This window comes from Heloderma suspectum, chromosome 13 (assembly GCF_057233095.1).
Source record: "Heloderma suspectum isolate Gila_16-S chromosome 13, 16-S_ref, whole genome shotgun sequence".
In the NCBI taxonomy this organism is placed as follows: domain Eukaryota; kingdom Metazoa; phylum Chordata; class Lepidosauria; order Squamata; family Helodermatidae; genus Heloderma; species Heloderma suspectum.
In genome coordinates, this window is record NC_139470.1 from 15,368,258 (window position 1) to 15,394,393 (window position 26,136).

Consider the following 26,136-nt stretch of genomic DNA (forward strand, 5'->3'; position numbering starts at 1 on the left):
ATAATTTTTAAAAGTTCAAAACTATAGTATAAAAGTACAACCAAAATAAAACCTAGCAGCAATGCAGAGATTTAAAATACAATAACCAATTTAAAACAACAGAACTAAAGGACAAAAATGCCTGGGGAAATAAACAGGTGGTGCCAGAAAGAGCACAATAGAGGTGCCAGGTGAACCTCTCAAGGAAGCAGTCTACAACTGGGGTGCCACAGCAGAAAAGGCCCTTTTCTTGGTAGCCAGCTGTTTCACTTCCTTTGACAGGGGCTCCTGGACAAGGACCACTGAAGCAGAACCAAGGATCCAGGCAGGTGCATATTATAACACAGGTCTCTCCTTAGCACCAATTTGCCAGACTGTAACATAATGCACACAACTGGATGTCATGGGAGCTTTTATTGATAAAACAGAGAGTTTAGAACAGTCTTCCCCAAGCTGGTGCCCTTCAACTGTGTTGGGGGATGCCGGGAGTTGTAATCTGACACATCTGGAGGACACCAAGTTGGGGGAGGCTGATTCATAACATCTGGGACAGGGGCTGGTTATTTATTCATTCATTCATTCATTCATTCATTCATTCCATTTCTATACCACCCAATAGCTGAAGCTCTCTGTGAGTTAGTGTGATTTTATTCAGATCCAAGTATGTTTGTCTGCGTCAGTATCTCCGTGAGCTCATAGAAGTGCAATCAGCTATTTCCAATGTATTGGACCACACATAGTAATCCATTCAAGATTTATCCATCAAAGTTGTGACTGTGTTGTTTGCCAACTTTGAAGATGTTGTGGTCTCGTGCTGGAGACTGGGATCTGAGTTCAAATCCCGCCTTGTTTGTGGAGGCCCTTTTTATCCAGATGTTTAGGAGCTTTCCAATGCTCAATTTTAAAAGCTGCCAGCTGGACCATAGTATGGCAGAGAGTCCTGAGTTGAACGGGTGGCAGAGGGTCTCTCTGCTGCTGTGATGGGACTGTGTCGCTGTTGTTGCCGTTTTAGCATGTTGGGTGTTTCATTGCTGGAGTGGGGGGAGCACAAAGCCTGCAAAGAGCAAAACATGCATAAAACCAACCAACCAACCAACCAACCAACCAAACGGTGGGTTCCTGAAGTGGCAGAGTCTCAGTGTGACGACAGAGCATAGCCTTGCTGGAATTGGCAACTTCAAAACTGAATAAAACTTACTTGAGTGTTCCCACACAATTTGTGTTAGCAACAAGAGTGTACTCCGACTGTATAGATGGAAAATAAATTTTTAAAAAATGAATCTAGTGTTTTAAAAAGTATGGCCATGGGGTGGGATGGACCTGTGTTGGCTGCAACCAGTGATCTCAGTGGCACCATATAATTGATGTTAATTATACCAGTTCAACTGCATGCCACACAGTTGCCACTAGTGCAGTGGAAATGCTGGTGATGTGTGTGTGTGTGTGTGTGTGTGTGTGTAATTTCCCCCCTGACTCAGTAATGCAGCTTTGTGTTTAAGCACTCACCTGTTTGCCTTAGATGACGAGTAATTCCATATAGGCAAGTAGGTGGGTTAGCGGAGGAGGAATGGAGTACTCCATCTCTCCTCAGCACCTGCTGTAGAAACCAAGCTGGCTTTGAGACAAGCCTCCTTTTCTGGGTCCAGCACAGAGACGCAGTGGGCTGCTGCAGGAGGGACAGAGCTTTCTGCCCTCCTCTCTGCCATCCCCCAGCAGGCTAGTAAAAAAACTTTGCAGGCTTGTAACTTACAAGGCTGCAAAAAGTGTATTTTGAACGCTGGGAACATGTGATTTTGTCAGCACAGAAGACTTAAGTGAGACAGGATGCGACCGTGTCAATAACCTCAGCGCATTCATTGCTATGAAGGAAAGAATGTTTGGAAACAGTTGCATTCACTGGAAAGCCAGATGGGGTCAAAGAAATGGCACAATTGTCTACCAATTTGGATGGCTTTAAAAGGGGATCAGCCAAATTCTTCGAGGATAAGATTTTCAGTGGCTACCAGACCTGATGATTATATGCTGTCTCCGCTATTAAGAGGCAGTATGCCTATGTACACCGGTTGCTGGGGAACATGGGCGAGAGGGTGCTGTTGCACTCCTGTCCTGCTTGTGGGTTTCCCACAAGCAGCTGGTTGGCCACTGTGTGAACAGAATGCTGGACTAGGCAGACCTTGGCCTGATCCAGCACGGCTCTTCTTACGTCCTTAATCCAAGTCTCCTCAGAAGTAAGCGTCCTCCCGGTGAGTTGAATGGAACTGACACCCAGGCCAGTGTGCATTGGAGGCTGGTTGCTCCTATATCAACGGGGCAGCGAATCTGCTCCTGGTTTCAGCCAGAACTCTAAAGGAGCTGCCCAAAGTGCTGAACCGGGTCAGCACCCTGGAGAGCAGCGCTCTGACTGAAGACCAGAGCGGATTCACCGCCCCACCGATATAGGAGCCACCAGCTTCCCCTGTCGGTGTGGGGATATATAGGATTGATTGCACCTTGAAACGTTGCAGCGTGGATTAAAATACCCCCCGCCCCGCATCTACAGACACACGCTCAAGGTACGGCAGGAGGAGGACTCCCCGGCGCGGGAGAGAGAAGGGCGCGCGCGCCAGCGGGAGGCGAGGGGGCGCCCCGGCGAGAGATCGCGCCAATCAGGCGCCGGTCGCTGGGCGCAGCGCAACCAATCCGGGGGCTCCGCTGCAAACCGGATGAAGGGCGGGGGGGACTTGGCGGCAGGAGCCAGGGCCGTTGCTGCCTCTCCCCCCGTCCCTCCCTCGGCCGCAGGAGCGCAGGGTCCCGGCGGCTTCCCCCGTGCCGCCGCCCCGCCGAGCAATGCTCTATGCAGGCTTTAAAAAAAAACAACTCTGAACTAAGCCCCTCCTGAGTCCATGCAAAGATGCACAAGGAATGCCTGTACAGATGCATAAAGATGACACTTACTCCCATGTAAAGATGCACAGGTGATGCATGTAAAGATGCCACTTACTCCTATGTAAAGATAACACTTCCATGTAAAGATAACACTTAGTCCCATGTAAAGATGCATAAAGATGACACTTACTCCCATGTAAAGATGCACAGGTGATGCATGTAAAGATGACACTCCCATGTAAAGAGGCATGGGTGATGCATGTAAAGATGCGACTTACTCCCATGTAAAGATGCATAAAGATGACACTTACTCCCATGTAAAGATGCACAGGTGATGCATGTAAAGATGCCACTTACTCCTATGTAAAGATAACACTCCCATGTAAAGATAACACTTAGTCCCATGTAAAGATGCATAAAGATGACACTTACTCCCATGTAAAGATGCACAGGTGATGCATGTAAAGATAACACTCCCATGTAAAGAGGCATGGGTGATGCATGTAAATATGCGACTTACTCCCATGTAAAGATGCATAAAGATGACACTTACTCCCATGTAAAGATGCACAGGTGATGCATGTAAAGATGACACTCCCATGTAATGATAACACTTACTCCCATGTAAAGATGCATGGGTGATGCATGTAAAGATGCAACTTACTCCCATGTAAAGAGGCATAAAGATGACACTTCGTCCCATGTAAAGATGCATAGGTGATACATGTAAAGATGCCACTTACTCCTATGTAAAGATAACACTCCCATGTAAAGATAACACTTACTCCTATGAAAAGATGCATAAAGATGACACTTACTCCCATGTAAAGATGCACAGGTGATGCATGTAAAGATGACACTCCCATGTAAAGAGGCATAAAGATGCCACTTACTCCCATGTAAAGATGCATAAAAATGACACTTACTCCCATGTAAAGATGCACAGGTGATGCATGTAAAGATGACACTCCCATGTAAAGATAACACTTACTCCCATGTAAAGATGCACAGGTGATGCATGTAAAGATTCATGTAAAGATGCCACTTACTCTCATGTTCAATTCAAGATGAATAGGATCACAGCCTCAGGCGGCTTGTTCCTTCCCAAAGCCAACAAAGAGAGATATAGACTGCAATAATCTCGTACACACTTACCTGGGAGTAAGCCCCATTGAACTCAAGGGAGTTTACTTCTGAGTAGTCACATAGGATTGCACTGTAGGGTTGCACTCCTGTACGCACACACCTGAACGTAGGCCCCTGTGAACTCAATGGAGTTTACTTAGTGCAATCCTATACATGTCTACTCAGAAGTTAGGATGTACTCTTATATGCACTTAGCTGAGAGGAAACTCCATTGAATTCTATTGGATTTACTTCTGAGTAGTCATATAGGATTGCACTGTAGGGTTGCACTCCTATATGCATTTACTGGAGACTATGCCCCGGTTAACTCAAAAGAGTTTACTTCTGAGTAGACATGCATAGGATTGAACTGTTAGGTTGCACTCTTGTACGAACTTAGCTGAGTAAGCGCCATTGAATTCAATTGGACTTCCGAGTAGACATTGTACTGCAGGATTGCCCTCCTATACGCACTTACCTGGGAGCCCATTGATCTCAGTGGAGTTTACTTCTGTGCAGTCTGTGCTAACATGTCTGCAACCTGTGCCAAAGTTGGTTAACAGAAGTCCCATCCACTACGTTCAGTCAAAAATAATTCTCCGGTTGCTCCCCCCCCCCCCCGGTGTTTGGAAGTTATCTTGAATCCCACTGGGTTCAATGGGCTCCGGGATCAGTGTGCCTCGCTTTGTAAAACCTTTACAGCCACTTTTGTTTCCAATGAGATCTGATTTGAACATGCGCTCTTTTCAGTCTAGAGCCAGGAGCTCGTTTGTGGGTTGGCCTGGGGAAGCCAGAGAAAGGTGGGACTCGTGTCAGCCCGATCCTAGGCAGGCCGACTTGCAAGTAAGCTCCCTTAAGCTTGAAAGCAGGCGTGCTTTCCGTTATATCTCATTTGAAAATGCAGAGTTTCCCATCTAGATTAAAATCCAGGAGCTCTGTGAGGGGGAAAGGGACTTTAAGCGGGGCGGGGCGGGGGTCAGCTAAAGGTGGTTCTTGGGCAGCCCCGCTCTCCTTCCAAGTCAGCCCCTTAAAGCCACGCTGGCTTCCAATTGTATCTGATTTAAAAATCTAGACTTTTCGGTCCAGAGGTCTTTCATGGGGATGGGGACCGTAAGAGGGGGTTATGTGCGCGCGCGCGCGCGAGAGAGAGAGTTAGATAAAGTTAGCTAAAACTAGGCAGCCCCGGTCCCAGGCAGGCCTACTTGTAAGAAAGTCCCCCTGACTTTCAAGGACGCGGGGGTGGTGGGGTTGCTGTTAACTCCCCGTGAAGCGTGCACAGAACTGGTAGCCTTGGGAAGGATTTGGAAGGGAAAAAAAGGAAAAGGAAGATATGCTCTCTGTCCCCGCTGGCGTGAGCATGGTCGGGGTGTGAAGATGCAACCCCTTTTGTAAAGGTGGGGTGGGGGGAGAGAGGAGGGACGGAGAATTCGCAGGAGGGAGGGAAGGAGGAAAACAACACACGCATTTCAGTTGGTGGGAGCCCCCTGACGCGCCCCATTCTGTTCTCTGGGTGGGCAGGGCAGCAACTGAGCGTGTGAATCTGATGCGCCCAGGCGGGCGGGCGGGACGAGATGACTTGGGGAGAAGGAAGAGAGCTGGAACGGGAAGGAAATTCGATGTGCCCCTGATGCGCCCACAGGCAGAGAAGGCGAGGCGTGCGCCTCTCTCTCTCTCCCCTCCCCCCCCGGTGAAAATCTGTAAGCCTGAGCCGGAGGAATCCTGGGATGCTTTTGCACTGAGAAAGAGAGAGAGAGAGAGAGAGAGAAGGAGAGCTGGAGGGCTGGAGGTTTCACCCTCCTGCTCTGCTGATCAGTTTGCTGAGCAGCTGATTTGGAGGCATCTCCGCCCCTTTCGATACCCGCCTCCTTGCGATCGTGTGAAGCAAGCCAGGAAGGGGCATATTCATTCAGCTGAAAGGCAGAGAAATAGAAGGCGAGGAGATGGTGAGTGGATCCGATTTGGGTGCCGGGGGAGAGGGGAGAGAAATGTGTGAGCTTGCTGGCTGAACCCTCTTGTATCTCGTCTCGTGCAAAGGGAACGTTGTATGTGTGTGCCCGTGTCCCCTTTTCCGATTGCTTTGTCTGGCCCGAAGGTTGCGCTTCAGCTTTTAATTTCCATTACATCTTTCAAGAATCGTGCGAGGGGCATCGTCGAGATCGTTCATTGTTTCGATAGAGATGGGAGCCGCGAAGAGGCAGGATTGCTCTGGGAGGGGGAGGGGGGAGAGAGAGAAGAAAAAAAATTCCGCATATGCCAAAGGCGAAAACAACCCGGCATTGTGCCGTGTGGGAAACCCTGCAATGCTCTGGGTCGCCTTGTTCTTGTCATGGAGGGAAATGGGAGCCCCCCCTGAGGGAAATGGGAGCCCCCTCCCAACCCTGGAGGGAAATGGGAGCCCCCTCCTTGGGTCTGCATTGTGAAAAATCTAGAGCGAGCCTTAAACTAAAGCCACGTTGCTCCCTTTCCCCAAAAGTAGATTGCTCCCCCGCCCTTTAAGCTTTCCTGTCCAAAAATCACCTTTTCTTAAACTTCCCTGTTGCCTGCAGAATTGTTTCTTTCTTGGGTTGAAAATGGTTGTAAAGAACTTAAGGGAACTCTTTTCCTATTTCTTTTTCATTTTTTAAACCCAAGTGTCTGGTGATACTGCGAAGCTTTGGTGAAATCTGATCAACATACTTTGCCTCTCCGAAATGAACTAATTCTCTGGGTCGGGCTGCAACCCTATTAACACACTTACCTGGGAGTAAATCCTGTTGAACTAAATGGGACTTACTTCTGAGTAGACATGCATAGGATTGCACTGTAAGGCTGTAATCCTGGGCACACTTTTCTCGGAGTAAACCCAGCTGAGCATAGTGGGATTTACTTCTGAGTAAGCATGCATACTTACATGCATTGGACATGTGGGTGGCTTTTTTTTGTTCCTTGTGATAGGTCTTATAGGCCCCTTCCAACCCTACCTATGATTCTATGATAGTATCACAATTGGTCTCTCCCTTCACCCCATACTGCAGAACCTTTCACATCCCCCCCCCCGCTTCCTGGTGCTTATTATGTTTTTTCAGGCTCCGCTTATATATGTCAAAGCAGTGAAAGCTTACAGATACATATGTATTTTCTTCTACAGAGCGAGGATAAGGTATATTTTTGTACTGTTTAAAAAAACGAGAGAGAGCGTGAGCTGTACTCCCAAGTGACAGAATATTGACATCGGCTGATGGTATCATTGCCAAGATGACATGCTGCAGTCGTTTTTAAGTGGGTTGCTGGTTTAAGCTTCCAGAGAGATTGGAACTGATACCTCCAAGTCACAAAATGGCAGAGCTCAGCTGTGCAGTTGTGACAACTGGATGTTTATTTTCACGCCACGCTTTAAAGGTGGGGGGGATAATAGTTTGGGCTTTTTATGTGTGCAGATGATGTCTAAAACAGCACCTGAGGGTCACAGCTTTTTTGTAAACTGCAAAGGTTGGGTAGTGATCCAGGGCACTGAAAGAACAGCTGTTCTCCTCCATCTATTTCACCTAGTGTCTGTGATGTATGAAATGTTTATACGATGTACCTCATTAGGGAAATTGTCCGTTTGTTTCTTCCTTGAGCAAACAAACCTACTAGGGAAGGCTGAAGAATGTAGGCCATTTAATGTTGTTCCACGTCTTGATACTGGTGAGATTCTAATCTGGTGCTGGTTCTTACCTGCGTCATGTTCCTTCTTAATTTTAATTTCTCATCTAGTCATTGCTGCCAAGGTTAATAGCCGTAGTCCGGTTTGAGTGGGTCTGATGTGAGCTGAAAGTAGTGTATGCCTTCGGTTTTCATCTGGTCATTCAAAATTCCCTGCAAAGGGTTTTAAAAATGCAATTGGTTCTTTGTTGGAAGGACAGGTACAAAGTTAGCCAAATGCAAGGCAAGTAACTCCATGTGTGCGTGTGCAGTGGCTTTCTGGCAGTGCCAAATTCTCCAGTGCTGCTTCTTCATATTCTGTCACAACTGTATTTAAAAACCTCTTGACATCACATCTGAGAGATTGGGTATGTATGCAAACACACCTGAGCTGGTGCATCTTATTTTCTTGAAGTGCAATTTGCTAGAGCCCTGCCAAAGTCTCTGGAGGGTACACATGCCTTGCTTCGGAAACAAAAAATCTATCAGAAAACTTGTTAGAGCTGTTGTAACACCAGATCTATAATTTGCTGCTCTTAATATTTTATTGTGTGGGTATAAATCATTGACACAGATGCTATAAGAAATCCCTTTTTATAGCTGAGAAGGGGAAAAAATGCTTGGGTTTGTTTTCCTCCCCAAACTGACACTTGGGCCATTAGGTACAGTAATTTCTTTTGTAATCAATAAATAGTCTTCACCTCCACCATCATCCTGGATTTTTTTGTTACATGAGGCTCAATGGTTCTACATGCAAGAACATATAGCAAGGGCGTTGAACCTCTTTCAACCTGAGGGCCAACTTCAATTTCAGAGGAGCTCTTGGGCAGGAATGGTGGGCGGGGCCAAAGGCAAAAGGGGTGGAGTCAAAATACCAGCATATTTTAACTTCAAGCTGTTACTGCCAATAATTAAGCCTTAGGAGAGGCATTTTGACCTTTTAGGATGGAGAAAAAGCCATGCAAAAGCTGGGAAACCACCAAAGATCTGTGGCCAGGGAAACAGGGCGTGACCAGGGAAAGGGGGCGTGGACAAGGAAAGGGGCGTGGCCATCTGGGGAACCCCCTAAACCCCAGGATTTAGCCCATAGGCCTGAGATTCAGCACCCCTCATCTACCGTGACACACAGTCTGAGCATCCAGCGAACACTGGAAGCCGTCACTGGCTATGATTTTCTGTAGGTGTAGAGTGGTGTTGCTCTAGATCAGTCTTGTTACTAAGCTCCCCCCCCACACACACATACTAGCTTGCAAAAAAAAGTTACTTGCTTAGATTTTATTCGTAAGGCGTTTTTTGTTTTGTTTTGGCAAGCTAGTAATGAAGCAGGATTGAACCTGGGACTTTCCGCATGCAAAGCATTTTGCTCTATGATTGACCTAAGGCCCTTCCCCAAAGGAGCTCCTGTATCTCCCATTGTCAGTGGTGGTGGTTGTATTTCTAGAGCACCCAAAGGAGGGGTAGGGAACCTTAGGCCCCAAGGTGAAATCCAGCCCATCGGGGTTCACCAGAGGGCCACACCCCCTTTCCCCCAACCACAAATTGTTCGGTGGTTTTCTGCAGTGTTTTCCCCATTCTAAAAGGTTGAAATGCCCCTCTGAAGACTTAATTGCTAGCCATAAGAGCTTTAGGGTGCAATCCTGTTGAGACAGACAGTCGCCTCTGACCTCCTCTGAAGTTCCTGCAGTTTTCCTTAGATGCCTGATTTTGGGCACCGCCTTCTGGGAGGTGGCAGGAATGGGGCCCGGAGACTGCATAGGAAGCTGCCCAAACCAGCTTCTGCGATCTTCTCCCCTCCCCGCCCTGCCCCAGGAATGCTCCCAATTCACCCTGTCACTGTTCCATGTTACGAGCATGGACAGGCACAGAGGGGCAGCCACCACAGTTTTCTCTGCCCCAGCTATGAGGGGGAGGGGAGCACAGTTTTCCGGCTCCGAGCTCTTTGTGAGCTCAGAGCTGGGAAACTGAAAAATCCTATCTCTCCCAGATGCTTTCTAGGGGACACAGAATTGCTCTCCCTGAGTGCAATCCTATCCATGTTTAGAAAGAAAAAGGTCCTACACCTCCCAATATTCCCCAGCTGGGAGTTGTAGGACTTTTTTTAATATCAAAACATGCATAGGATTGCACCCTTAATCTACAATGTGCTGGCATTTTTAATGTTTTTAACTCTGCCCCTTTTGCATTTGCCACCCTCCACCTCTGGAGTGCAGCCCCCGAAAGCTTCTCTGAAATTGAATCTGTCCCTCAGGCTGAAAGAAGCCCCCCCCCCCGCTGACTTGAAATAACTGGATGCTGTACAACAAAATAAAGACATGGGGTCTTCCCTTCAGTTATGTCATCGTAGGTCAGAGGTGGGGAACTTTAGCCCTGGAGACTCAGCCCAACCTTCCTGGGGTCTCGATCTGGTCATCCTGGGTTCCCCAGATGGCCCCACCCCTTCCCCTGGCTCCACCCCCTTTCCCCCAGCCATCAATCATTCAGTTGTTTACTGGCAGTAAGAGCTATAAGCCACAATATGCTGGGTTTTAAAAAATTTTTTGGCCCCACCCCTTAGCCTTTGACCCATCCCCCTTTGCCTTTGGCTCCACCCACCACTAGAATGTGACACCCAAGAGCTGCTCAGAAATTCAGTCCTCTGACTGAAAGAGGTTCCCCTTTCCTGTCTCAGTTCAAGGGTGGGGGACCTGCGGCACTCCAAATGTTGTTGCTCCCAACTCCTATCAGCCCCTGCTAGCGTGGCCAGCAACATCTGGAGGGCCATGTGTTCCTCATCCCTGTCTTAGATGGCCAGGAGGAGGGGGAGTGAAGGAAGAATATAGAGGAAAGAGCGGTTTGAGGATTTCAGAGTGAATGGGGCAAGGTTTAATGGGCGTCAAAATCCAACTCTGGTCAAACTGACTGTTCTACCATTGGATCGCTGGCTGGTTGTGTTTGCTTCTGTAGCCACAGGAAAACTGCGCCCATCGTTCATTGGTAGAGCATGTGCTTTGTATGTAGCACATCCCCAGTTCAGTCTTCAGTTAAAGGAAGTGATGGGAACAGCCCCGCTTGGAGAGCCACTGCCAGTCATATTAGACAGTAGCAGGTTAGAGAAGCCTGGTGCCCTTCTGAGGTTTTGGACTACAACTCCCAGAACTCCTGACCATTGACCATGCTGATGAGGACTGTTGGGAGCTGAAGACCAAAACATCTGGAGGGAACCAGATTGGGGAAGTCTAGGTTCAAGGGACCACTCGTCCATTCAATGCAATCTCCTGCAATCTAAGGTCCTCCAATGCCCATCATTCCTGCTAGCTGGGGCTGATGGGAGTTGGAGTCCAAAAGCAAATGAGGGGGCTTGGGTTCCCCAACTATACTGTGAATTGTAATAGACTCTGTCTTTTCTTTCCGTTTGCATGGAGAACTTGGCTTTCTCTCATAATTGCAGGTTTGGCAAATTTTGCTACAGATTCAGCTGTGCACAGCACTGACTGGCTGACAGCTGGAGTCCCACCTCCCCCATTCCCAGGATGGATTTTACAGAAGGGTTTTGCTTTTGTAAAGGGTTACCACATGAATGTTCCTGACTTTATTACACAATTAAACCATGGTTTATTAGACTGAGGACAAGCATCCCTATTTCTTCCTCCGCATCCCTCTTCTCTTCACACACTTAATTTCAAGGCTTCTGGGATTTTTAAAACTCCGGTTTCCTTTTGCACCCAGAACAGGAAACCGTGGTTTAATTTCTGCTTACTAACCAGGATATGAAACCAGGATCTGATCTTTGAAACCCCACCTGTTTTAATTGATATATTTTATTGGTCATGCTGCTGTTTTTATTTGTTTTATTGCTGTAGCTCTGGATCTTTTTTATTTTTAGACTGACTGAATTATATTTTAATGTATTATGATTTTTAAAAAGTTAACATTGGATGATTGTATTTTCATGTTTATATTTGTATTTTGTTCACTACCTTGAGTGGACTTGGTCTAGGAAGGCGGCTGATAAACATATAGATAATAAACTTTGATTTATTAGACTACATGTTATATCTAACTTGGGCCACAGAGCCATCAGAAGTAATGGTAGTTCAATATTATGAGAGCTGGTTTGTAGATGTGGGTGAACAAATGATGTTTGAGATGGCTAAGATTCTCTGAATGTCTTCTTGTAGCGATTGATTGTGAAATCTGCACAATTTTCCTCCCATCGACTAAAGCAGGGCTTTCAGTCTGCAGGGGAATTTTGCACAAAATCAAACTGGGAAAGTTGTGCAAATTGAATGTGAGCACAAATCTGGCAATTTACGAACGTTTTTGGTGGGCGTGCATTCATGTCCAAGGCATCAAACAGGGCATGCTCATGTGTTTTGTGAGCAAAAATGAAGTTCTCAGACAAATATTTGGGAATTGGCAGTAATGGAAAAACTCACTGAACATCTTCAGGTCGAAAGAGGTGAAGTAGAAATTGACACTTTTTACGGAATATAGTATCCATTTATTGAGTTCACTAATATTGAGAAGCATACACAACGACCTCCTAAGACGCATAGAACTCTATGGTGTGATCTGTTAGGATGTTGAGTAATAACTTTATCAGATAATCTTGCTTGTACCAAATAGAGATCCTGAGTGATCAGAAAGAATGTAGACAAATTGACTCTCATGTGGTGTATTTAGATTTGTTACTGTTAATTGTTCCTTTGAAAAATTCAATAAAACAGAATAAAATTAAAAAACAAAACAAAATTCTCATGCATCCCTTCTGGTTAGCAGCCTCTTGATTTCCATTGCAGCAGTGTCACAATCTGAATGGGCCAGTTCTCATCTTATTAAGAATATGACCCCTCCAGTGGATACAGTTTTAGTGGCGTTAACACCACCGTGTCCCCTGCTTCTCAGATGAAATTATATTCCAACCCAAAGAGAATATTCATCATTGCAATGTTTGCCCGAAGCTCTGTTGTTGTCATTTGGGTATAGCAGGGATGGGGTTGACTTCAGCCTTGCATGGTGACATAAGAAGAGCTGTGCTCGATCACACGAAAGGCCTATCTAGTCTGGCCTTCTGTTCCCACAGTGGCCAAACAGATTTCTATAGAAAGCCTGCAAGCAGGACATGAGTGCAATGATTGCCCTGGAGAGCAGAAGGGAAGCACGATTTGGCTTCTGCCATCAGCCAGGGGCCAGCTGGGGCCAGCAGGAGACTGCACCCCCTGTTTTCTAGGAGTAACATCAAGCCACGGGGGAGACCCACCTGGCCAGTCCATTGGCCAGTGAAAGTCCAGTTGAGGGGAGCTTGCTTCCTGCCACCCCCCCCCCCAGCCAAGAAGAACATGCCTCCAACCAACAATTGCCCTGGGACTACAGAAGGAAGGAGAAAGTACATTTTGCCCCCATCCATCCACCGAAGGAACAAGAGCCACCAATTGCTATTCAAGCAAAAATACCAGCAATGGAAAATCGGCCCACAGCGCATTTGAATGCTTGCTTGTAGCTCACCAGCTTCTTCTGGCCTTGAAAAACTGATCTCCCTCCTCTTCCTTTTCCCTCCACTCCCCTTCTCTGGTGCATCTTCTTTTTAGTTTGTAATCCTGATAGCAGGGCCTCCTTCTCCTTCTCCCTCCCCCGCTCCCTCTCTCCCTCTCATTGATGTGAGCTGTTTTGGGAGACAGTAATTGTCTGAAACTGAAGTGAAACTGCAGTAAATAGGTAAATAAATAATAGCGCCCTCCCACTTGTGACCCCCAGCAATGTGTATTGAGAGGCATACTGCCTCCGATACTGGAGGTAAAAGATAGTGACTAGTATCTCTTGACAGCCTTGTCCTCCATGAATTTGCCTAATCCCCTTTTAAAGCCATAAATGTGACTTCTGCTGCAAGCCAAATGGCTCAACAAGATATGAGAAGTATTAAATGCCAAAGGCACAGATTGGTTGACTTTAAAAAGGGTCTTTCCCCTGTGTTGTAGCACCACTACATTTATGATAAGATACCATCACGGAAAGATGGGATGGAAAAGTTCTTCAAGGGCTCAACCCTCTTGGGTTGACACCCACTAGATGGAAGTGTCCAATCTCAGAGGCTTCTGAGTGTCCTATTCTCAGCAGGGTGGGAGGACCGATGGAGGGATTTTTTACCTCTCCGTCCCCATTTTTAATTTGTCCCTCTCTATGTGGGCCTTTGAGCTCATCTAGAAGCGGCACTCTGGTAGGGGCTGGGCCAGAGCTCTTGAGGTGATAGAATTCTTTGTATCCTGACTTCTCTCCCCTGCCCACCCGAATACCCCCTTTTTGACCTCTACGAGGTCCTCTGAGGATGCTTTTGCAACTTCGGATACCAGATGCTGAGATTTTCTCCGTGGCTGCTGCGAGGGGATGGGGCCGGGGCCAGGGTAGGGGTAGGGATCAGATGATGCAGTCCTCCTCCTGAAGTTGTAGCAGTGTCTATGGCTTCGGGAGGGGGAATCTGAGAAATTCTGCAGTCCCTGGGATGCTCTCCAGGGACTGTGTATTGCTCTGTCCATAAACAAGGAATTCCAGAGAATTCCCTACAGTAACCATGTTGGGGTCATTCATGGGCCACCGTGTTTCTAGCTAGTGAAGTGTAAGCTTCACCCACCAAAGGTGCTAACCCCTGCTGATCATGAAAGAGGTGAGGAAGGAGTCCTGATCTTGGCAAACAGTGCTTGTGTGCTCTCCTTCAGCTCACTTGAGCTGCAGTCCTGTATGCTGACTTACCTGTTGGTAAGACCCATTGAAATCGGAGATATCAAGGGAACGTTTTATGTAAAGACGGGCATGATAAAGGACAAAGAAGGCAGGGACCTAACAGAAGCAGATGAGATTAAGAAGAGGTGGCAAGAATACACAGAAGAACTATACAGGAAAGATTAGGGATGTACAAAAGTCCCTTACCTTTGACGAAAGTTGGTTCACGGTGGGGGGGAGGCACTCCGTCCCTCCCCCTGAAATTCTGGCCGGGGGGGAGGCGCCCCGTTCCTCCCGCCGCGAATCTTGTCCTGCCGGGACTGCAAATGGCGGCGGCCATAGCCGCCGCCGTTTGCGTCCCTGCAGTCAGCCGTGATAGGCTACGTAAACATTTACGCAGCCTATCATGGTATTTTTGTAAAATCTAGCCGTGATAGGCTATGGAAATCCTTACATAGCCTATCATTTTTTTTTGTTTTTGTTTTTACTTGGAAATGGCAGTGGCAGCAGCCGGTCGGAAGACCGGCAGCCACTGCCGAACCGCCGCCGCCAGGGACATTCGCACAAGGTAAGTCCTGTCGTGGGGGGCGGGCGGGGGGCAGACCGTTTTGCCACCGATTTCGGGGGGCCGAATGCGCTGGCATTCGGCCTCCCCGAGATTCGTGGCAAAATTCTCTGACATCCCTAAGAAAGGTCTTAATTCCCTCATAGCCATGATAGTGCGGTCACTGAACTTGAGCCGGACATCCTAGAGTCAAGTGGGCCTTAGGAAGCATTACTAACAACAAAGTTAGCGGAGATGACAGTATTACAGCTGAGCTAGTTAAGATCCTAAAAGATGATGCTGTTAAAGTGCTGCACTCAATATGCCAACAAATTTGGAACACTCAGCAATGGCCACAAGACTGGAAAAGGTCAGTTTACATTCCAATTCCAAAGAAGGGCAATGCCAAAGACTATTGAAACTACCATACAATTGCGCTCATTTCACATGCCAGCAAGGTTATGCTCAAAATCCTACTTGCTAGGCTTCAGCAGTATGCGAACCGAGAACTACCAGAAGTACAAGCTGGGTTTTGAAGAGGCAGAGGAACTAGAGATCAAATCGCCAACATTCGCTGGATCTTGGAGAAAGCAAGAGAATTCGAGAAAAACGTCTATTTCTGCTTCATTGACTATGCTAAAGCCTTTGATTGTGTGGATCACAACAAACTCTGGCAAATTCTGAAAGAGATGGGAGTACCAGACCACCTTACTTGTCTCCTGAGAAACCTGTACGAGGGTCAAGAAGCAACAGTAAGAACTGGACATGGAACAACCGATTGGTTCCAAATTGGGAATGGAGTATGACAAGGCTGTATATTGTCACCCTACTTATTTAACTTATATGCAGGGTACATCATGAGAAACGCCGGGTTGGATGAATCACAGGTCGGAATTAAGATTGCCGGGAGAATTATCAACAACCTCCGATATGCAGACGATACCACCCTAATGGCAGAAAGCAAAGAGGATCTCAAGAGCCTCTTGTTGAGGGTGAAAGAGGAGAGTGCAAAAGCTGGTTTGAAACTCAACATTAAAAAAACGAAGATCATGGCATCTGGCCCCATCACTTCCTGGCATATAGAAGGGGAACAAATGGAAGCAGTGACAGATGTTATTTTCTTGGGCTCCAAGATCACCGCAGACGGTGACTGTAGCCATGAAATTAAAAGACGCTTGCTCCTTGGGAGGAAAGCTATGGCAAACCGAGACAGCATAGTAAGAAGCAGAGACATCACCTTGCCGACAAAGGTTCGTATAATCAAAGCTATGGTTTTCCCAGTAGCAACATATGGCTGTGAGAACTGGACTATAAGGAAGGCTGAGTGCCGAAGAATTGATGCTTTCGAATTGTGCTGCTGGAGAAGACTCTTACGAGTCCCCTGGTCTGCAAGGAGGTCAAATCAGTCCATCCTAAAGGAAAACAACCCCGAGTGCTCATTGGTTTCTGTTGGTGCTGAAAACTGTGAGTTTAAAGGAGTTGTTTAGTGTGTTGGGAATCAGCCTTATATTAAGTCTTTGGGGCAAGTTACATGTCCTTTGCTATGGCTCTCATGGCAGCCATTTTATGGTGGTGCCCAAGACAGTTTCTCAAATTCTCAAATGCATCCATGGACCCAAAACATTTGACCCCCCCTGGCAAGACAGACGGTATTCAGCAAACATAGGACAGCTTCCTATGTTCCTCTGAGTCAGGGGTATTGAACCTTAAGCCCCTGTGTCAGGAATGAATCTGAGCGTGTGGAGATGCCTGGAAGCTCAGATTCAGAATCAGAATGGGAACAGCAAGAACAAAGGGAGGCACCCTCCCTAGTGAGTGCAGATACAGTGAGACTTTCTTCCCAAGGCCTTGACACACAGATGGCCCAGCCTGAACGGCTCCCCCATTCTTCCACCATGAGAACTCAGAGTTCGGAGGAGGAGGGCGAGGGGCGTGACTTGAGGGACACCATGGTCCATCACAGAGCGAAGCAGGAAAAGTTAGGGGCAGCGCTCGGGCACTCCACCAGGTTGGCCACTCATGGAAGCCAACGTAGGAGGGAGCTACCTAAGGGAGGGGCATCCCTGCGAAGCAAGTCTGGCTCTGAAGTTCTTGCCCAGACTGCTGGCAACTTCTCCAACTTCCATTTCATCTCCTCTATTGATATTCGTAGATGTGTGGAGTAGCTTGTTCTTTGCAGTCTGAGAGTTTCCTAGAATCTGCATTTATAAAGAAACTAGTTGTTGACTAATAAAGTAGTGTAGCCTGAAGCCTTATTTCCTGGAGTGTGTTGATTGCAAAGGGAGAGGACGAAGGAATGTGACACTGTGGGCCAAATCAGGCCTGTGTGGGGGCCCCAATCGAGTCTTCTGCCCCTCCCAGATAGCCATACCCCCTTCCCTGGCCCCACCCCATTCCCCCAACTCCAGATAGTTTGATAGTTTTCTGGACTTTGTGTGCCCCCCCCCCCCGCCCAGTTCTAAATGGTTCAGAGACCTCTCCTAAGGTTTAGTTACTGGCCGTAAGAGCTTTATGCTAAGCTATGCTGGTATTTTGGTCTTTGGCCCCACCCCTGTCACCTCTGGCCCCACCCCTTTTGCCTTTGGCCCTGCCCACCATTGGAATGTGGCTCCCAAGAGCTTCTTCACAATTGAATCTGGCCCTCCAGCTGAAAGAGGTTCCCCACTCCTGCTTTAAGTCATGCTACAAATTGACTGTATTCTGATGGTAGTTCATGTTTTCTTGCACAGGTTTTTCCCACAGCTATTGCAGGGGCTATAGAGCCAAGGTAGGGAATCTTAGGACTGGGGGGCAAATATGGCCCTCCTGGGGTCCCAATCCATCCCTATTGGATTTTCCAGTTGGCCCCTTTCCCTGGCTCCTTTCCCCCAACTGCCACGCATTTGGTAGTTTCTAGGTTTTTGTGCAGGTTTTTCCCCATTCTAAAGGTTGAAATGCCTCTCCTAAGGCTTAGTTACTGGCAGTACAAGCTTTATGCTGAAATATGCTGGTTGTGTTTTGTATTTTTGACTCCACTCCTTTTCCATTTCACCCTGCCTCCTTTGCTTTTGGCCTTGCCCACCAATGGAATGCAGCTCTCAAAAGCTTCTTTGCATTTGAATGGACACACCTGCTTTAGAGGGAAATGCACCATTACATCTCTGAGGTAGTAATTTCATGATTTGCCCATCTTGCTATGTAAGCAGTATCATCTTTTTTGCCAATTCACTTCTTCCACAGTGACTTGAATTGGCCAAATATTAAAAGGTCACTGTAAAGAGTTCTTGCACAATGTCTTAAATTTGCATCAGTTTTATTGTGTAATTACATGTCAGTAGTTTACAGAAGAACCACCAAGGAGTTGATTTGGAGCTATTGAAGCAATAATTTTTCTGGAAAACCACTCGTGGATAAATCTAAGATGACTGCAAAGAGATAAAGGGGTTTGGAGGAAGTAAAGAGGAGAAAGTTTGCAGTAGGCAACATCAGGGTCGGGGAGGGATCCTACAGTTATCAAATGAAAGGTGGTGTCAGGTTTTGAATGTACTGGACTTGGCTATACTTCTGAAAAGTGTTTCAAGTTCTATGTGGAATGGCTAGCCACAATCCAATTGGTTGTAAAGAAATATCCAAGCCTTTAGAGCAGACAGATCAGAGGTGATGCTTTGTAAGCAATATCATCAAAGGATGTGGCATTGACCGCATGACACCAGCAAATTGTGTAGGTCACGGGGTAGTATCCAATGTTAGTCCTACTTAGAGTGGACCCATTGAAATGAATGGGACTTAGGTTAGTCATGAGTAGGAGTAATGTTGGATAGTAACCCCTGAGTAGGACTAACTTTGCATAGCAACCTCTGAGTAGGTTTAACTTTGGATACTGCTCATGGAGCTGGGTGAAAAATAATGCAAAGTAAGCTGGAGAGCAACCTTCCCCAACCTGGCACCCTCCAGATGTGTCAGACTACAACTCCCATCAACCCCAATGGGAGTTGCAGTCTAACACATCTGGAGGGTGCCCTGTTGGGGAAGGCCCCTGCTGTGATAGCATCTACTGGTACCTTCCTCAGTGTGGAGAATGTGCCCATTTTACTGATAGTTTCTTGTATAGCTGCTCCCACGGTGGTTACTCCTTTGAGACTTTTGCTAGGAATGATATATTTTTGAATATTGAAATTATTACTTCAACAGCTCCAGATCAGCACCTTGGTGGTTCTTGTGTAAATCACTGTCATGTAATCTACCAATAAAACCATTGGCAGAGACCACCTTCTCTGTAAGGAACCTGCCTGCAGCTTAAGATCAGATTCAGGAGTCCTGTTCTGTGCCCCATCACTGTTGGCAAGGCCTTTTCATGTGGTGGCACCATACACTGTGGAGCATCAGCTAACCCAGTTGAGGCAGTGGAGGTGCTTAATCAGTCTAGTGACCCTCATCCAGCCCATTACCATGTCAGGCCAGTGACTCCAGTTCTGGAGGGGTGGCAATTCCATTCTGGGTTTTAGTTACCACCAGCTCAAACTCTAAGGGTACTATCCAAGGTGCTGAAATGTATCCCCCAAATGGGTTCAGCACCTTGGATAGCATTTTTAGAGTTTGGGCTGGTTGTAATGAAACCCTGAATGGAATCGCCACCTCTCCAGAACTGGAGCCACCAGCTGCCACTGGTCCAGGCACTGATCAAGCTCCACCAAACCATCACAGAGCAATGCTTCTCTCCTCCCCCACCACCCGCCATTAACTAGGGAAGTCTCTTCATAAGGCTACCATGGCTGATTATATCAAAATCCAGTGAGAGGGCTGGGAGAATCAACAGTGCTGCATCCCCCCTGTCTCGCAAAGCTTATCCCACAGGGAACGACCGAGGTAGTTTCAGTGCCCAAACCAGGCCTAAACCCCAGCTGAAATGGATCTAGGGGACTGGTTTCATCCAAGAGCGCCTTGAATTGGCCAGAAAGCTCCTGCATATAAATGAAATCTGGTATTCCCTGTACTCTAGCAAAAGATGCGGGAGGTGGGAGGCAGATGTGTCCACCCTTCTGCTTCTGAGCATTAAAAAACACCCCCCCATTGTTCCATTTAAACAAAGTGAACATCTGTTAGTCTGTTTTAAAAGGAGACTGATATTACCAGTGTGTGTGTACGTGTGTGGGGAGACCCTGATGCAAGGCATTTCCAATCCCCATCTCATGGTTTAAAAAGCACACACACGTTGACATGAAAGCGCCTCTTTGATCAAATCTGTGGCGAGTCCCGTAAGTGGACGTAGGTTAGCCTTTCGGAAGTGAAAAAACTCTCCGGTGTTCTGCGTTTGGAGAGAGATTGAATGCCTTTTTAAACAAACAACTAGATAAAGGATAATCCTTGCTTTAAAAAACAGCCTTGGGTTTACTTTGGCAAAATGCTACAGAGGTTCTGGTGATTAATTTTGAAATGCATTGAGGTTACCTGGTGTACAAAAATGCGTTCTCTTTCTCTTTCTCTCTTTGCTCCTTATGCTAGAAGGGCAAAACAAAAGCATATCTTTGTATGGGAAAAGGGCTGGGGACAGATGAAAGATTCATTCTCATTACTGCAATAATGATGCCTTTGCTTAATTTACTGAAATTTGTTGTGCTGTTACACAAAGGAGCACAATCCAGTGCTTCCCACCATGTCTCTCTAGCCAGGGAGTTTGTAATAGTCTGTTCATCAGTTGTTATGGCAGCATAATTTTGGTAAACATGACCTGTAAGTATATCGTTGCAGTTTCTCTGTGGGCATTCTCTCATTGTAGTAAACAATCCCTGTTTTTAATCCGGGTTATGTAGCAAGAAAGCGCTTTCTTCCCCAACCCCCACTTCCGCCGCTTTTTATTTTATTTTGCTGTTTCGATCACCCAGGTTGGGTCCACAGAATTAATCTCATCCTAGACAGCACTAAGACAGCTCATCTAGAATATAATTAGATTATCATGATGGCAGGCAGACTTAAACACAGTGTGAATAAGCAGTGCTGTCTGGTGCTGTGGGATAAATGGGGACTTGTCATGCAGGTGAATCGTATTTTATTAGGGATGGGTGGTGTTTTTTGTTTTTTTTAGAAATGGCTCTTTGAACATTCAAAATGATGAAATTCATTTGGGGCAGGAAGTGGCAAAGCAGGGATTCTGCTTATCCTAGGCTACTTATGAAGCTGCCCCCTAAAGAGATGTCGGCAGCAGTTGCTATGATAGTTTATCCTTGGCTGTTCTGTCCGGCCTTGCGTGCGTCTTGGCAAAACGTCTTCTGACAGTTTTTGGCCCCATCACTTCCTGGCATCTAGAAGGGGAAGAAATGGAAGCAGAGACAGATTTTACTTTCTTGGGCTCCAAGATCACCGCAGACGGTGACTGTAGCCATGAAATTAAAAGACACTTGCTCCTGGGGAAGAAAGCTATGGCAAACCTAGACAGCATAGTAAGAAGCAGAGACATCACCTTGCCGACAGAGGTTCGTATAATCAAAGCTATGGTTTTCCCAGCAGTAACGTATGGCTGTGAGAGCTGGACTATAAGGAAGGCTGAGCGCCGAAGAATTGATGCTTTCGAACTGTGGTGCTGGAGAAGACTCTTATGAGTCCCCTGGACTGCAAGAAGGTCAGATCAGTCAATCCTAAAGGAAATCAACCCTGACTACTCATTGGAAGGACAGATACCAAAGCTGAAGCTCAAATATTTTGGCCACCTAATGTGAAGAGAAAAGACCCTGATGCTGGGAAAGATGAAGGGAAAAGGAGAAGGGGACGGCAGAAGATGAGATGGCTAGATGGCATCACCGATGCAATGAACATGAACTTGAGCATACTCCGGGAGAGAGCGGAGGACAGGAAGGCCTGGCATGCTATGGTCCATGGGGTCACAAAGAGTCGGACATGACTTAACGACTGAACAACAAGAAGAAGCAAACACTGGGAAATCTCACCACAAGATGACAAATCCAGCATGGTTGGCTTGTTCTTATAAATCAGGGATACGGAACAACTTTGGGAGGGGATGACCCCCCACAGCCCTTCATGTGCCAAATGATGTGGCGGGGGCATGTGGAAATGTGGCCACACCTGCACCCCTGATGTCATTTGGTTCTCAGCTAAAGCACTGGCCCCTGCTAATACTCGGGCCTGGGACCTGGCATCGTTGTGCACCAGCTTTTCCCGGCTGGGGAAGGCCCCTGGACAACAACCCTGCCCTGGTGCTGAGTGGATACTCCACCCAGTGCTTTGGCCAAGGCACTTAGCCTGCCCTGCACCTTCTTCCATCGGAGAGCATGTGGGGCAGGTGAAACCAGCCGGTTCAGTCCCTTTCGCTCCTTCTCTCCAGCGTGGGGATTTCACAGAGTTCTGTTAAGTCATTATATGCTTGCCCTCACTGGCGCCGAACAGGCAATGCCCTTTGGCCACTGCCCAAGACCAGCACCTTGGGCTTCTGCAGCTAAGTATCCTCTTGCTGGGCTACACCCCTTGGAGGTGCAGGTGGAAAGGACTCTGCTTGCGAACTGACTGAGAAGCAGCAGGCAGACAGACCAATGGGCCAGATAGGTGCTCACCAGATGCTGCAGGTGGTTGCCAGAGCCCCTCTCTGAGTTCTGCTAAATCATCAAGTGGGGCTGTCCATCACTGGGAAATCCTTTTTTTTTTTTTTGGCTCAGTGGAGTTCCGTGGTGTGTATAACTCGCTTTGCATCTGTGAGCCAAGCTATGGGCTGTTTCCCGAACTCTGGGAATTTTTTGTGCATTGGGGGGGGTGGGGGGTGGGGAAGGTTCTGCAAATTGCACAAATTCAGAGAAATTTGTGCAAATTCAGCCATAATTCCTGCAAATTCGGCTGTATTTTGCAGTTCGCAGAAACTTCCCCCAAATGTGCAAAATTCCCAGAACATTCACGAACTTGCCCGACTCGCTGCAGTTTGAGTCTGACACCACAGCGTACACTGAAACAAAGTCTGGGGGTGGGGGCTGAACCTAGGAAAACTCTTTGAACTCCACCCCCCAACCATATTTTTTCCAGCATCCCTATCATCAAGGCACTGGTGATGGAACTTGGCTGCATTTTCACAAATGGAAGCATATTCCTTTAGAGCAGGAGTGCAAACCTTTTTCAGCCCAAGAGCTGAATTCCATTTTAGAGAAGCTCTTGGGGGCTGCATTCCAATAGTGGGCAGGGCAGAAGGCAAAAGTGGCAGGGCCTATAGCATAGAATCATAGAATAGTAGGGTTGGAAGGGGCCTACAAGGCCATCGACACCAACCCCCTGCTTAGTGCAGGAATCCAAGTCAGAGCATCCCTGACAGATGGCTGTCCAGCCTCGTCTTGAAGGCCTCCAGTGTGGGAGAGCCCACTACCTCCCTAGGTAATTGTCGTATTGCTCTAACAGTCAGGAGGTTTTTCCTGATGATCAGCCAGAATCTGGCTTCCTGTAACTTGAGCCCCTTATTCCGTGTCCTGCACTCTGGGATGATCGAGAAGAGATCCTGGCCTTCCTGTCTGTGACAACCTTTCAAGTACTTGAAGAACGCTACCATATCTCCCCTCAGTCTTCTCTTCTCAAGGCTAAACATGCCCAGTTTTTTCAGTCTCTCCTCATAGGGCTTTGTTTCCAGTCCCCTGATCATTTTTGTTGCCCTCCTCTGAACCCTCTCCAGTTTGTCTGCATCCTTCTTAAAGTGTGGTGCCCAGAACTGGACTCAGTACTCCAGATGAGGCCTAACCAGTGCTGAGTAGAGGGGAACTAGTACTTCCTGGGATTTGGAAGCGATGCTTTTATTAATGCAGCCCAAAATAACATTTGCCTATTTTGCCGCCACATCACATTGTTGGCTCATATTCAGCTTGTGATCGACAACAATTCCAAGATCCTTCTTGCTTGTAGTGTTGTTGAGCCACATATCCCCCATCTTGTAACTGTGCATTTTGTTTTTTTTCCCCGAGGTGCAGAACTTGGCATTTATCCCTATTAAATGTCATTCTGTTGTTTTCTGCCCAGCGCTCCAGTCTATCCAGATCACTTTGAATTCTGTTTCTGTCTTCCAAAGTATTAGCTATCCTGCCCAATTTTGTGTCATCTGCAAATTTGATCAGCATTCCCTGCACCTCCTCCTCCAAGTCATTAATGAAAATGTTGAAGAGCACTGGGCCCAGGACTGAGCCCTGCAGTACACCAGTTGTTACCTCTCCCCAGTTTGAGAAGATCCCGTTGATAAGCACTCTCTGAGTCCAATTCTGTTGCCAACTGTGGATCCACCGGATCATTGTTTCATCTAGCCCACTTTGAGCTAGTTTGCTCATCAGGATATCATGGGGCACTTTGTCAAAAACTTTGCTGAAGTCGAGGTATATGATGTCTACAGCATTCCCACAGTCCACAAGGGAGGTGACTTGATCAAAAAATGAGATCAGATTCGTCTGGCAGGATTTGTTCTTGACAAATCCATGTTGGCTTCGAGTAATCACTGCATTGTTTTCAAGGTGCTTCCAGATGGATTGCTTTATCATCTGCTCCAGAAATTTCCCAGGGATTGATGTCAGACTGACTGGTCTATAGTTCCCAGGTTCCTCCTTTTTACCCTTTTTGAAGATAGGGACAACATTAGCCCTCCTCCAGTCATCTGGCACTTCCCCCATCTGCCATGATTTCTCAAAGAGAATAGACAGCGGTTCTGAGAGTTCTTCTGCCAGTTCCTTTATTACTCTAGGATGCAGTTCATCTGGCCCTGGAGATTTGAACTCATTCAAAGTAATTAGGTGTTCCTTGACCATTTGCCTATCGATCTCAAGCTGCAATCCTGCCCCTTCAGCCTGTACTTCACCTTTGCCAGGGGGGTCATAGACCCTTTTTTGGGAGAAGACTGAGCCGAAGTAGGAATTGAGCACCTCTGCCTTTTCTTTGTCATCTGTTATTGTTTTGCCATCCTTATTTAATAGCTGAACCACCATTTCTTTCCTCTGCCTTTTACTATGCACGTAGCTGAAGAAAGCCTTTTTGTTGCTTTTAGCATCCCTCGCTAACCTCAGCTCGTTCTCGGCTTTAGCCTTCCTGACGCCATCCCTGCAATTCTGTGCCACCTGCTTGTACTCTTCCTTTGTTACTTGGCCTTCTTTCCACTTCCTATATGTGTCCTTTTTTGTTTTCAGGTCATCTCTAAGCTTTTGGTGAAGCCACATTGGCTTCTTCTGTTGTCTTCCACCTTTTCTTCTTGTTGGAATTGTTTGTAATTGTGCCTTGAGAATTTCCTTTTTTAAAAGTTCCCACCTATCCTGGACTCCTTTTCTCATTAGCGTCCCTTGCCATGGGACCTTACTGATTGTTCTGAGTTTATTAAAATCAGCTTTCCTAAAATCCAGGGTACCCGTTTGACTACACTCGGCTTTTGCTTCCCTTAGAACCAAGAACTCAAGTACAACATGGTCGCTTTCCCCCAGAGTTCCTGTAAGTGCTACTTTATCCACTAAGTCGTCCCTGTTGGTTAGGATCAAGTCAAGGATAGCCAATCCTCTAGTTCCTTCCTCTACTTTCTGTAGGAGGAAGTTATCCGCCACACAAGTCAGGAACTTCCTGGAGGGGCCATGTTTTGCAGAATTTGTCTCCCAACAAATATTGGGGAAATTGAAGTCCCCCATTACTACTACATCATGCTTCCTTAAAACACTGGCTATGTGCTTTTCAAAAGTTTCATCCTCGTCTTCTCCTTGATTGGGTGGCTGGTAGTAGACTCCAACCATCAGGTTCCTTTTATTCTTTGCTCCATTTATTTTGCATCCAGATACATATTTTAGTTTAAAACATTTACTGCCGGTAATGAATCCGTAGGAGAGGCATTTCAACCTTTTAGAATGGGATAAAAACTGCCCCAAAGCCAGGAAACTACCAAATGATAGGTGGTTGGGGGAAAAGGGGGACCAAGGGAAGGGTGAGGAACCAACTGGGGAAACCAGGAGGGTCAGATATGCCCGCCAGGCCTGAAATTCTGCTCCTCAGCAGGGTCTTTATAGGAAGATTGGCTTGGCCATCCATCAAATAGGGAATGGATTTGCCTTCTGATTTGCGGTTTGTCCATCCTCATGCTTTGCAATGACCCCAGGTATTTTGAGGCCTTGAAGGCTCAGGTGGGCTGCACTCTGTTATTTATTGCCGCTGAATAAATTTGTTCTGGGCCATGTTTTGCCAGTGAGTCAGTAATATGCACATAGAGACATGATAAAAAATAATTTTACTGCAGATCAGGGCCATAAATTTAAGAGCTTTCCACTGTGTTTCGGTTGTAAGTCTCTCTCCCT

At 46.9% G+C, this 26,136-nt stretch overlaps 1 protein-coding gene across 1 annotated transcript in view; it reads left to right on the top strand.

Annotated features, from left to right (window-relative positions):
* Nucleotides 1-5,703: 5,703 nt before the first annotated feature.
* ARVCF (ARVCF delta catenin family member) overlaps nt 5,704-26,136 on the top strand; it is a 641,936-nt gene continuing 621,503 nt past the window's right edge. The window contains exon 1 of the mRNA XM_084820398.1: nt 5,704-5,912. The gene's annotated coding sequence lies outside the window, so the exon portion shown is untranslated. The remainder of the gene's footprint in view (nt 5,913-26,136) is intronic.